The sequence below is a fragment of the Rhamphochromis longiceps genome, linkage group LG4 (genome assembly GCF_057381845.1).
Source record: "Rhamphochromis longiceps isolate RC_006_pf linkage group LG4, R_longiceps_female_GT1.1, whole genome shotgun sequence".
Lineage (NCBI taxonomy): Eukaryota > Metazoa > Chordata > Actinopteri > Cichliformes > Cichlidae > Rhamphochromis > Rhamphochromis longiceps.
In genome coordinates, this window is record NC_140560.1 from 31,294,056 (window position 1) to 31,308,540 (window position 14,485).

General features: G+C 38.7%; 1 protein-coding gene across 1 annotated transcript in view; it reads left to right on the top strand.

Annotated features, from left to right (window-relative positions):
* Positions 1-3,300: 3,300 nt before the first annotated feature.
* Positions 3,301-14,485, top strand: part of gjc1 (gap junction protein gamma 1) — a 45,044-nt gene continuing 33,859 nt past the window's right edge. Inside the window, exon 1 of the mRNA XM_085404499.1 lies at positions 3,301-4,030. The gene's annotated coding sequence lies outside the window, so the exon portion shown is untranslated. The remainder of the gene's footprint in view (positions 4,031-14,485) is intronic.

Here is a 14,485-nt window from a genome sequence, read left to right on the forward strand (position 1 = left end):
CCCTTTCCCACAGTTTGTCCGTCCTCTGCTCTTACTTTTTTATTCGTGCTTTCCTTTCTCACTGCAACTACACACCTCTCAGGCTCTGCCATGTGTCTATGACTCAATCACACTTGTCTCTTCCTGCTAACATCATGAGCGAATCTCTCCCTCTGGATTATCCGGCACAACGTGGACAGCTATAGGCACTGAGAGTCCAGGCAGACAGTTTCATAATAAGAATCTGTTTATAGCGAAGATGTAGCCACAATTATCTACTCGCTGAAGGAAGATGATGAAGGTTGAGTCAGCCTCCAAACAATGTCATGACTACAGCAACTACAAAGAAGGCAAAAAAGAAAAAAAAACTATACAAAGTGAAGCAAAACAAACAACGAGTACTTTCAGACTGGATGTCTTGCTGCTTTGTTGAGGCCTTTCATACGTCTGCACCAGGGGCCTGCTTTCTCATAAGTAAAAAAGGCCGTCGATCTGAACGATGTTTCCAAACCTTCCCAGAATATATCCTATTGCTCCTCCTTTCATATCTACCTTCCAGCAGATCCATGAAAATCTGAGGTAGGGGATTTGATCTGGCACACAAAGAAACACATGACTGTGTGACTCCTGCACCCGCGGGCACCCAAAGAACCAACAGTACTGATTCATTTCCTATCAGGGGATCCAGAGGTTAGTTCATGCCAGAGTTTAGCTCACATACTCATTGAGGCTGCACATGCATGGGTGCCTGCAGAATCAGAGAGGGTGGATGGACTCGTGAGCCACCCCGCCTTTAGAACAATGAAGCTGCAACCTCAAAGCTGCTAGCTGTCTCAATTTGCCAAATGAACCATATGTGTTCCCATGCTTGAGGCCTTCTAAACAAGCAGATTGAGACCAGACGTGGGCCCTCACTCAGTGGTGCGATTGAGATGGTAATGAATGGTAGAACACCTTGAAGTGATCCAAATCATTTCACGAATTACTCATCTGTAAGCCCCTTTTCACTGTAAGGAATCGAAGAACCCTGATCCCTTCAGTCACTTCCTTGGATATCGTTTTTGTTTTTTGCCCTTCTCCCCCGTCCCTCTTCTCAGCTGTTTTTCTTTCCCTCTTTCTTTCTTTCTCCCCCTCTTTCCCCCAGTCAAGTCTGTCCCGTATTCAGCAAGTGAAAATAAAATAAACAATAAAAGGTGAATCAAATGGACCATTACGGCAAGGCTGGGATGGTCAATTTGGTAAAGTAAATCCGTTGGGCATCTTTCTTCGGCTTTAGACAATAATTCTGATGGCAAAAGAGCCAAACGGGACAGGCAAAAAAAAAAAAAAAGGATATCATTTGCAGCCCAATAATTATTCATTGTTTTTTGTCAATGGTTAAATTAATTAACCTAGTTTTTTTTCCCATATAAAAAGCCAAGTACGTCAAATTGACACTTTATTTGTTCTTTATGGATTTGGACCACAAACGAAACTACACCAGACTAGACCAAGACTAATCTTGCTAAATAAAGACAGTTTTAACTTTGCATTTCTTTCTTTATTTTTTAGGGGTTTTTTTGTATTTCTCCAGTTTGCTTTTATGGGAAGAGAAGTGTCCCCCATTTGCTCTGAATTAAATTTCCTCTTGACTGCTGTAAATATTTTTATAATGTAAACAAAACATTTTTTTTAGCAAAACATTACAAACATTCTGAGCATGTTTTGAAATTTTTTGATTTTATTTTTAGATTTATTTCATAAAATGTCTTCTTTCAGACTAGCTGAAAGAAAATTCACACTCACCGGCCTCTTTATTAGTAACGCCTTGCTACTACTTGCTCTGTTGGATCCTCCTTTGCCTTCAGAACCGCCGTTATTCTTTGTGGTATAGATTCACCGAGGTGCTGGAAACATCAAGAGATTCTGGTTCATTTTGACATCATAGCATCACAGTTCTGCTTTAGGTTTGTTGATTGCACATCCATGATGGGAATCCTCCTTCCTGTCACATCCCTAAAGTAGCTTATTTGGATTGATATCTGGTGACTGTGGAGGCCATTTGAGTACAGTGATCTAATTTTCATGTTCAAGAAACCAGACTAAGATGATTTCAGCTTTGTGACATGACCACCATAATTTACATGGTGGTCATAAAGGAGTGGTCATGGCAGATCCATGTTTTCATGCTGTTTAGTATAAATTCTGATCCTATTTAAATGTTGGAGCAGAAACTCAAACTTAGACCAGGCCACATTTTGAAGTTTTCTGTTGTCCAGGTCTTGTGAGCTCGGCTGCTGTAGCCCACTGGCTTCAAGGTTCAGCGTGTTGTACATTCAGAGATGCTCTGCATTCTCTGTAAATCCTCGAGATGGCTGTTTGGGAAAATCCCAGCAGATCAGCAGTTTCTGAAATACTCAGACCAGCCAGACTGACACCAACAGCCATGCCATGTTCAAAATAACATATGACATTGTCTCCTCATTCCGATGCTCAGTTAGAACTTAAGCAGGCCTTGTTGACCATGCCTGATTGCTTCCATGTGATTGGCTGATAGATTAGATTTGCACTGATGAGTAGAAAACATGTTATTTTTATTGCACTATGACAGGCTTGCAAAACAGAAAGAAGTATAATTACTATAAGTCATTAATGGAGCAAAATCAACTGTGAGGACTATTTGTTGTTTGTGAAAAATGGATAGAATTTTCCCCAAAGCCCATATTTTCCCAAATCACGGTCAAAATACATATTTTTTTTTTTTACCCTTCTATTAAATTTAATAGGTAATAAAAATATATTTCCAAAACCGAATCTGTAAATCTTCCACCCCAGTGTGCCAACAAAAATGAAACGATGCCTTTGAAACTGGGTTTGAAACACACATTTTATTTATAATGCCTCATTGCCATACTAAGGAAATACACTTGCAGTACAATAGCACATTCCACCCCCCACCCCCCCGTCCCCGCCCCCAATATATCTGAGACCCCACCAGCGTCTTCCGTTAATTGTGGATAAGCAGATTAAGAACATAAACTCATGGCAATACTAATTTGAATAAATAAATAAGTATTACCTCTAACATTCCCAGTGCTTTTTTATAAAAATATATTAAATGTTGTATTCAAATGATACCATAGCAGATAATTATCCTATTGATTATTCCATTATAAAACAGCAGAAATACGCCGAGCCTCTAACTGTGATATCTGAACGGCTGCACCACAAACAAAGACTACAAGTACAAACTGCCCTTTCCTTAGGCAGATGTTTATGGACCCGAGATGTGTGACCTGTCGGGTACGCGCACTACCAAAGACACGTACGCGCAACATCGCTGCTCCCCTCCTGCAAAGATGGGTCTCCAAGCTTACAGTCAGAGACTCCAGCTGTCACTCATCGATATCCGCGTTCAGCTAATGTCAGACTGCATGTGGAAAACGGCGAAGGCTCCGTTCCCGATAAATACGAGACAAGGACACCGCTGGATGGAGGTGGACCTCCAGTGATCAACAGATCAGCAACTCCACTGTTCACTCCCCCTGTGAGGACAAGACGAGGAACCCGAAAGACAACGCTGGAGCCAAATGGCACATGTGAGCCGCTGACGTATTTATTAGCAAATTCTCGAGCCGGTCATAGTGATATGGACAAACTAGCGCTGAAGATTTGGTTTTAAAAAGCCGATACAGCTGTTATCAGAGCTGGTGTGGGTTCGGTTCTTGTCAAGATGACCAGACTATTGTTTAGCATCGCTGTAATGGAATGGGCCCGCAGGAATTTTGGCACCGGTTTTACGCAACAGACCACATAGTTGAATCGACGTAGCTCGACCGAAGACAGAATAGCGTGGCTGGCATGGACAAAGACTGCTTACACATCTCGTAGTGATGCTCTGAGACTAAATTGAAACCCAATAGTGAAACATCCTGCTGGTTCCTCCCGAGAAGTGGAGCTGATAATCAACGGCGGGATTCAAGTTTGGACCTCACCAAGTCCAAAACGACCTTTCCCTCCCAAAAAACGGATCATCTTATATCTTAAAGCATCCTCACAGACTCGCATAGCGGTAAGAATACGCCTGTCAATTGCTGTAATAGTGTTACAGTGTCCCTCCTTTGTTCCTAAAGGGGCTAATTTAACCCAGCGGGCACCCTGCTAAGGTTGCTTGGGGGGTCATAGACGCACCATTTGGCACCATAACGCACAGAAGACGGTTTCAGCTTTTCGTTTCATTTCTGTTGGACCGAATCTCCTCTGTTGTTTGGCATGTGTAACAGAGTGGTCAAGGCCAAGCTGTGAGCAACAAGAAATCAACTTCTTTGTACAAGTGTGCTTTGGGGAAGGAGCTGCAAACGACACGTCTAATTAATATAAACTGTCAATTCAGAGACACATATCCGCACAACAGAAAACAAATATAGGTTAAAAATCCACGCTGTGTATGCTTTGAGAAACAAAACCAAACCCATTTATTCTCAAATCATATCAGCATGTAGATGATGTAGAGGGCGGTGCAGGGATTCTCCTCAGGGTTTCGTTAAATCCCGCAGGAGCTTTTGAGATTAGTTGAATCGCATGCAGATTCTATAATGGCATTATTGGTAAAATCTTTGTTTTGTATAATTAATGAATTGATTTCACAAGTACTGGACGTATATGTATAGCTTTTAGGAGGTTTGCATTGATTTAAATTTATGAATAGAATTTTGGCAACATTTGAATTATTTAAATTAGACCAAAAATGTTATCTGCATCAGTAAAGCTCATTATAATTCAGGTTTATTTCTTATGAAATGTGCTTAAACTAAAAGAATATAACAATAAGGTTGTTCATACCATTCCAGATGTAAATAACTGTGTATTTAAAAAATATATATTTTAATATAAAAAAAATCAATTCAAATCAGAATATAAAGACAGCAAATTAAAAAATAAATAAATACCTAAAAGCACTCCCCAGGTTTTTGTGAGTGTCTTTATCCGTGGTGCTCCATACCTACATATATTCGCTGATTCAGGGATTATTTCATAAATCCAGAAGTCAATATATCAAAAGTAACATTCCCACCACTTAAAGCTGAGAAGCAGCCAGCACCCAGCATTATTCACCATGATGAGAAACCCTTTCATTGTGCTGGACGTCTTTGAATTATGCCACATTGGCTTCTCTGTCGAGCATTTGTCAATGCCATACGAGCAGTGTCTCACATATGAGCCTCCATAATGAGTTTCTCCCCCTGTGCTTCAGAAAAATCCTCGCTATATGTGCAGCTATTGTGATGGATTTGGGATATGGCCAGTGAAAGAGCTTAGGGCTAGTGAGTGATGCTTACTTTGCACATAACATATGGATGCTATGTATTTATTTTGAATTTATTCCTTGGTAGGATTCTAAGAGCAACATGTCAACCTCCATTTGCCCTCCATTCTTTGTTCTATATTTCCATCAAGTAAATGCAGTTTTGGCATTTCACAGCCTTGCAAACTATAGATTTAATTAACATTTTCTGCATGTGAAACTACTCTGCAAGGCAGTCCATCTGTGCTGTTGGATTCTCCCCCCACCTTTTTACCCTTGTACCCCACTGGAGACCATTATTTAACTCTCACTGTGCAATGGGGGTGGAACCTACGCCAGTATGGGAGGAAGGGAAGGGAAGTCCACCCCTGTGTACTCCAGCACTGCGAGAAAGATGAGGAGCACATTCTCTTTGGCAGCAAGAAAATGCCCCATCAGTTAGTATCATGATGAATGCGTTACTGTCCTCTTTTTATATTCAATACAATGCTTTTTTGCATTATTTCACCCCTGGGGACACTAAAGAAACTCATGACCTGGCAGATATAAGTGATAAATTGTGCATGGATGTTTACTAAATGACCAGAAGATGTCCCAGAAAAGTTGGAGATATGTTACATTAGGTGTCTGGTAAGTTGATTTATCCAATCGATCAAAGCAAAAAAAAGAGAAAAATGCAAAAAAAAAAAAAAGCAAAAAAATGAAGTAAGAAAGAAGAAAAGTGCTGAGCCTTTACAGTAATCCCCCCAAAAATGTAACTTTAAGTCAAGTCCAGAAGAGACAAACAAAAGAAAAGAAAAAGACCAAGCAGGCTATCCGCTCTGCTGAAAAAGCATGTGATGATTTCCAAATCGCAAGATCAAAGCTTGAAATTTAGAGTGTACACTACAGAATGTCACGTACCTGAAATGAAAGAAATGCACTAGTTATTGAGGACGTGTTAAGCTTAAGCTTTGATTATATATGCATTAAAATATGTATATTTGAATGTACCTGTACAAATATGTACATATGTAAGAAACATTTTACCTTTGTAGCTGGTGGACGTGGGGCTATATTCCTAAATACTTTAAAGCTGCACATTTTAAAAGCTCCATGTGTAAAAAATGAAAAAGTTAATACATGTTATTAGTCGGATTGTTTCAGTTGAATGAGTCTATTCCTGTTGTTTGGCTCAGGACCAAGCCACAGGATACAGTGTATTAAATGTTCATGTATAGATCTCATTATGGCTTACTATGAATGGTCAGTACTGCAGTATAATGTAGAATGCATTAGCATTGTCTTCTTTCAATTTACAGTTAAAATTTAGTATGATGCTCCTTAATTAAAATGAAGATGCATTCAAGTTTCTTGAGCCTTTGTAGGACTTTTGACGAAAACAATATTTTGCATAGTTTGAGGATCACAGCTCAATGGCGGAGAAGTCAATAATAATTTTTTTCGGATTCAAAATAAAATCTTTGATGCCAATATTACTACACAAGAGTGGAAATGTAAGAAAAGTTTATAGATGTCAGTTGGATGTTTGAATCATAAAGAAGTGAAATATGTTTGCTTCCGAAAGTCTACATACATCTTATTGTATGATTCATTATCTGTTTTGTAAAATTTCACAATGTATTTTTATTCTATGAAACAGGTTAAAAATTAGCAAAACATGTTTTCTTGTATTAAGTTATTTTGCATTAGTTTGATGCTCCTGCCCATTTTAGGTTTGACACCACAGTATTACATACTACAGTATTACATGTCTGTGAAGGTTCTCAGTCATCCAGGTCATCGTAGTCAAAGGAGCTTGCAAAGAAAAGCATCTGGACTTCTTTAAGTTACTTGAAGATGTTTCACTTCTCATCCGAGAAGCTTCTTCAGTTCTAAGGTCACTCCTCCAGATGGTTTGAAAGAGGAGTGAAAGAAGCCATCTATGTCCACTGTGAGCGACCATCTTTGAACAGAGGCGGTGGTTTATGACACCAACTGTCTGCCATCTATAATCCAGTTTTGAGTTCCCTCCCCAGACGCCTTAACGCCCACTCACATCCTGGGCCATCTGACCTCAGGAATTCACATGATAAGGTGGGGCCAGGTTTCACAATGAGCTCACCTGAAACCCTGGCTGATTGGGACCCACACCCAGATCATCAGGGGGTCCTTTTGTCCCTCTGTGGGGGGATACTCCCACTAGGCTTATATCTGGGACTCTCCACCATTTGACCTTAGAACTGAAGAAGCTTCTCGGATGAGAGGTGAAACGTCTTCAAGTAACTTATAGAAGTCCAGACGCTTTTCTTTGCAAGCTCCTTTGACTACAGTATTACAGTGTATTTTGTTAGGCACCCAAGATAACAGCAACAATGAAGCCCTGCAACTCTTCAAATGTAAATAATAGCAGTAAAGAATCATTAATACAAAGTAGTTTTAAAACCATGAAATTCCTCTTTTAGTTTCCACCGCTGAAAACTGCCTTAATCTCTAAAATATATTATGTGTATCAAATTATCTACCTTTGTGCTGTTATTCGAACGTTATTTTACGATAATCACTTGCAACTAAATCAGCCGTCTGCAATTACCATAATTGTCAGCTGAAATATCTGCGGGATGTGTTTAAGTCAATTACATGCTTTATGGCAGCTATCTTGAATAAATGAAGTAATTCACTTCCTGCTTTTTCCAGTTCTTTCCTTCAGAATGTGTGATGTGGAGCCAGTACAGTAAGAGCTAAATTTTATGCTTTCAGCCACTACTTCAAAAAAAACCTATCCCTACTTGCATATTAGAAGCAGGTGTTGTGCAGCACAAAACCGTCAGTCATCAAAACATGCAATGTTACTGGAACCTCAAAGAAAACTGTTTGAGTGACGAGGGAGTGCAGTGTAGTAGATAAAGTGGGAAAAATGTAGAGATGTTGGGAGATTCTTCGCCACTGCAGCGTCTCCTAACTGGCTTTGCCCAACATGAAACATCAAGGTATTATGTCTATATCTTGTTTAGCAGACGTGAGCACACAGGCAGGCTTAATCCTCAGAGTGCAGCACACTGAGGGAAAAGTGTCTTTATGCCTGCCAACTAGTCTGGATTCCCTCTGCTTGACACTGTGTACTCTGCTCTGCAATTTCTGGTTGCCAGTTCCTGTAAATGACTTTAAAGTAAGAGCAGAAGGAAGGTGGCTTGCTCTCTTTGTAATTACCGAGCGTTTAGAATTTTAAGAAGTCACCAAATGCAAATGATAGTTAGAGCAGAATGTGCGTTTTGCTGCATTACTTCCATGTTTGCTCTATAAATGCACATTTGTACTTTGTTTATAACTTGGCTGTCTTTGGTAGTACAGTTGGGATCTAATTTACGGATTTGCATGATGTGGTGGAAATGTTTCTGCAATGAGCAAATGATTCTGGGAGAATAATTTCATTTAGAAGATTTAGTGAAAATATTGAAATTTGTTTCACAACACTGATATAAAAATAACTGGTAACTAACTGCATCTGGTCTCTTAAGATAACTTTGAAGATTTTAATATGTTTTGCAAATACTTTTCGTTAAGCTAAACTAAACAGATTTTGACCTTCACGTGCTTCCCAAATTAAGTAAGTTCAGTGGTGAGATTATTGTAGTTTGATGTGTGCATGTGAGTGCAGTTGAGCATGCTCTGTGTCCTGCGTGCCTGATATTTAAGGGGAGACCTTAAATATTGGGCATCAAAGAGTAGGGGAGGGTTGTGCATGCTCTCTGTGACTCAGGATGACTCCTCTGGAAAACGAGCCCTGGAGTCGGCCCTGACCCCTCGCAGTTGTGTCGGTGCACGTGTCGCCGTGATGCCACAGCAGATCTCCGAATCTTTAGCTAAAAACAGGCGATGGGGAGTGTCTGATTTTGTCTAACAAAGGGAATCCTGAACACCAGGATTTTTGTGTCATCCTAGTTGTATTGCTGCAGCATGTCGTAGTCGTGCAATACACGTGTCCAGATCGCAAAGTCCCTGCAATGCAGTAGTGTTGTGTACTTTGATTTAAAACTGCAGTATTGCGATATAATTCTATGACACACTCTTTCCCTGTAGAGTTTGATTAATATGTTGATTAGTAAACAGGAAATTAAGTAGCAACAATTTTCATAAGTGAGCATTAATTCTAACTGTAGAATAACAAACTTAATTTATAAAGCAATTTCCCAATAAAGCTGCAAAGTGCTTCACAGAAAGAAAGTAAACACTTACAAAAACAACAAATAGGAGCAAAAAATAATATTAAAATATATATGCCATAAATCAAACATCTATAAAGCCCTTTCAATAAAAGAATTTTTAAAGTAGAATCTTTCAGGGAAATAAAGTTGCCATTCTGCTCTTAATTGGCAGATTGAAAACCAGCAGAATACTTTTAAAGATCAAGATAAATGCCCAGGTGGATAAGAGGTTAGTAGGTCTATGATGTATTCGGGAGCAAGGCCATTCAATATTTAATGATTCTTTTCAAATTAATGCTTTAAAATAATGAGTAGGATTTTATGAAGCAAAAAGCCAGTTCCGGGATCTCCATTGTGAGGATTTTTGACTTTTTCCCATTAACCCTCTCAAGGCAGGCGTTGCAGATTTGCAACAGTTAAAAACTAACAACCTGATTACCCCACATACATATTTTATGAGTTTTTTTACTCAGAAGTACCACTAAAGGACTTGGTTGTGCATTAGCAACAAAAGGTTTAATTTGAGCCTGAGAGGGTTAAAATATAACTTCCATTTTTTGAGTGGAATAACTAATGGAATAACTAATAATTAGTCACAGCACTAACTAGGTATGTCAACAGCTTTAGCTTGTTGGATTTTATAGTTTTTGAAAGTGAATTTTTCTGCCATTCAATGTGATGTAAATGCTAAGAAGGAAGTAAATTTATTCAGCTTTAATTGAAATAAATGGCACAGTTACATCCTTAATTACTAGCACCCATTCCAGTATGACATATTCAAAACAGACCACAGGTAAAATCATTTATACTGATGTGAAACAGAGAAAACTAGTAAATGCCTCCTTGCAGAAGGCACAATAGGGGACATTTATTGTAAGAGAAGAAGATATAGACAGACAGAGAGAACCCCCCGTGAGTGTGGATGAAATTGGATGTCACTTTCACCTACCCAGCACTCATGAAGACATACGGGCAGTCCAGCAAATGAAAACAGTCGTGAGGGACCTTCCCACTGGGAATGTCACTATGACATACTGGGATCAGCTTAGACATACATACCATGAGCCTGGAAACATACATGCAGATGTACCGAGACCTGCATGTACAGAGATGTTTGCGCTTCAGTCAGTGTTGCACATGCATATTCAAACTGATATGTCCTGCTCACGAATCTGTGTATGCTGACACATTTACATATGAGCATAGCTGTCATAGCCCAGGCTGTGATTCGGGGTGACAGGTCTTATGCCACTTCCCTCGGGTCATCGGAGGGGCGGAGTCACAACGTGACAGGGATGGGGGCAGAGAGATGTCTTTCATTCACTGTCACTCACCAATGACACAACCTTTCCTGTGGTTTACTCACATTCCCGGGTTCAGCAGTGATGAGGTAACGTTTGAGCTTCTGCACTGTGTGCTCATGTGACTCATACCTGTTGTTTTGGTTTTGTCTGCGGTTGCTCATCTTAATCTCCTCTTGTTGGTAAACTTGTATTAATGTAAAGTGTCAGTCTGACAATCATCAGAAGTTCTTTAGTATCTCAAATTATATATATGTGAAGGCATCTTTAATATATCTGACCAAACTCTCTTGGGTTTCTTTGCTTCCGATTATTAGAAATCTAACAATTACTGTGCCTGTGTATACTCTTAGTTGATTCATTAAATTTTTCTTTCAAAATTTTGGAAAATACCCATTATAACATTTTAAAGGCTGAGGGAATGTACCCAAAACAAAGAATTTAAATTAATCATCATATGTTTAAATATACTTGAAAAAAATATTGAAAAGCTCGACATTCTTCTTCTTCTTTGGAAAAAAGACTGAAATAAGTTTTTTGCAATTACCATAGAAAAATGTTATATTGAGTGTGTTTTAAACATGTTTTAGTTTGATAGAATGCAGGTTAATTTTAAGGAACATTTCTTTATGAGAATGAAAAGCTTGTAATGTTTTATCTTAAATTTTGTTTCAAAAATTGCCATGGTTCCCCCTAAGAGTAGTCAGTAAAGAGTACAGGAAGTATTGTGGCCTGGGGGACCTCTGACATCCCTCACATTACTCTCCTGTCTGTTCTTTTTAACCTTTTTACTCCCCATTTGAAATATCATTGTCTTGGGTGTAATATTTTTAAGGACAGATGTCATCCATGATAAGAAGAAATGAACATTAAATTCAAATAAACTTAAAATAATGTTATTTTGAAAAATGTATTAAATACACTTCAATCCATTAATTAAAGTAAGTGGGATCGATATTGAAAGAGTAAATGAAAACAAATTTCTGTGGGTAATGGCAGATGAGAGACTTAGTTGAAAAGCACACATTAAATATGTCAATTTTGAAGATTAAAGAAGCACTGTAATAATAAAAGGACATTGCATCTACTTTTTCTTCTTCTTCTTAAAAACGCACAGTTTGGATTTTTTACTATGAGTGTTGTTGGGATTATACAAATTGACTATTTTTACAGCTTGAGACATTTAAATATGCAGATCTCGTGAAATTCTGAACAACATAAATTTGTTCAGAGGAAAAAATAATGAACTACAGGGAAACATTCAAGGCATGCTTTCTACAAGAATAAGCATCTCTTATGTAAATGTATAAGGATAGGATTAAAATGAATGTAGATAATAACAGGTAATGTAAAGGTTAAATTTAAGGACTGTTGATGTGACTTTTCTTCAGTAAAATTCTTTGCATGGCGTTTATACTGTTTCCTCTGCATGAAGTGATCTCATTTTTTTCCAAGACCAACATGAAAAACGGTCATTGATATGATAAACTATCATTGCACTCAGATGAACCCTAAATACTACCTCAGTGAATGAGTTTTTGCTATATCTAAAAATAGCCATGTACTATTTCAGTGTATAACTCATCTTCTTCATGTGCTTTGTTAAAATAAAATCTAAAAATCACACAAATGCATTTAATGTCCTTTATTTTATAAATAATACAAAATTATTTTGTGTACAATAGACAGTTTCCCATTCAATGAAAAAATACAAAATACCACAATGATTAAAATCATGTTTTTTTTAATTAAATTTGGCAGAGCTGTATTTGAGGTTTCACAGAATGGGTTCAATGATGTCATCGTTATCAACTCTAATACATCAGCTCTAATCTACAGATTTGAATAAGTTCAAATTTATTCTAGTTTTCAGATGTCACTCTGACCTGGTGATGGAATTGTGGCCTCACAATGTTACAGCTGGATCTGACTAAATCTGGATGTGTTTCAGGTCAAAAGAAAAAGAAAAAAAAACGAGCCCTGGACAGTCACACAGGCCCAGAGACCGGTTGACAAAAACGGTGTATTTCAAACAGTTGCAATTGGTTGCTTGCAGTAACTGTAAAAAGTGATTGCTAAAGCTCCGTTCACACAGGTAAGCGATTCCCTGGTCACAAGGAAAAAGTGCTTATTCCACGAACAGTCGGCAAGTGGCTGCTGTACTGTTTATTGCTGGCAGTCACCAGTATGAAATTCCTATAAAGAGAAATATATCTCGCTGCATCCAAAATGTGCTTATGATTACTTTGGTTGCCAGCATACTCCCGCAAACTCCCATAGTTTTGTAGAAGGTTCTGACTTATGTGTAAACAGTCGCAAACTGCTCGACATGTGTTTGTGAAACTTAAAGAAGTGCAATGCAAAAAAGAAACTGAGAATGTTGACCTTCAAAATAAAAGTTGTGTCTTAATTCAAAAGAGACAGCTTTTCCTTTAAAGGCAAACATTCTCTGTCTCCAGTTTACATTTAACGGTGAATTTACATTGAAATTGTTTCACTACAGCTGAAAAATAGGTGAGGCACCCTTTGTTATTTTGGATAATTTGGGAAATCCTAAAAAAAACCCTCATTTTTGACCCAAAAGGTCACTGATATCAGATTTTGGAGGGCCATAATAATCAAAATCAAAGTTTTCATAGCAAACGCACATACGGTTACACTAGAAGCCTGTTTTTCAGCCATGTGATCACATAATGCTGTTAAACATTATCAGCACAGGTGCAGTGAAGGAGGGCACACATATTTTTTAATGAAACACACAGAGTTACCTTTATTATCTGAGCAAACACATGCAAGTCATCAGCAGAATGCCACTACAACTGTGGAGAGCATGTTAGGGGATCTGTGCCACAGAGCTGCACATGGCAAAAGGCATGCGCTGATGTGACCGTAAGCGCTCACGCCCGATTGGCTCAGCTGGGGCAGCCACGGCTGGGTGATGTCCCCCTCGCTCTCTGTCACAGGCGGAGCTAAACAGAGCAGCCAGGTTCACAGACCGCGGCCGAAACCCTGTCACTGCCTTGCCTGGCAGACTCTGCCACACTCTGAGAGGCACACACACACACACACACACACACACACACACACACACACACACACACACACACACACACACACACACACACACACACACACACACAAACACAGGCTAAAATGAGATGAAAGCTAGATGCAGGGCAGACTGCATGAAGTGCGATATGTAAGACGTTTTTTTTATTTTTTTGTTGCCTGCATGTGTAGTCTTAATGATTTATCCACAATAACCCTGTGAACATATTACTTCAATTTCATCCCACGCCTTCTTTTCACAATACCCCTGAAGGTCACCAGCTCCATTACTGGGTCACAAAGCTCATAATCATTAGCTGCTGATAGACTCACTGAGGTGTCTCCAATCATCATTCATGAAATGCCTTTATTGATGCATTCTTACATTATAAAAACCTCCAGCTCCGTCTTTTTCTTTAACGTGTTTGAAACATAAACCAGAATAGTGTCCCTTTGATTTACTTTTAAAGGAATTTTGTTGAATTGAACAACTGCAGGGGGTTACACTAATAAAAAGATAGAAAGAGACAAGCTAACACTGGGTTATTTTTAGCCACTGTTCCATATACAACATGTTCCTCCTGACACAAAGATGCTCTGGGGTCATGTTCAGTGTTTATACAGCCTCCAATGGAGATGTCATACCTAAGACTAACTGGATTATTGGTTAAAACTCAGACAGAGGAAAG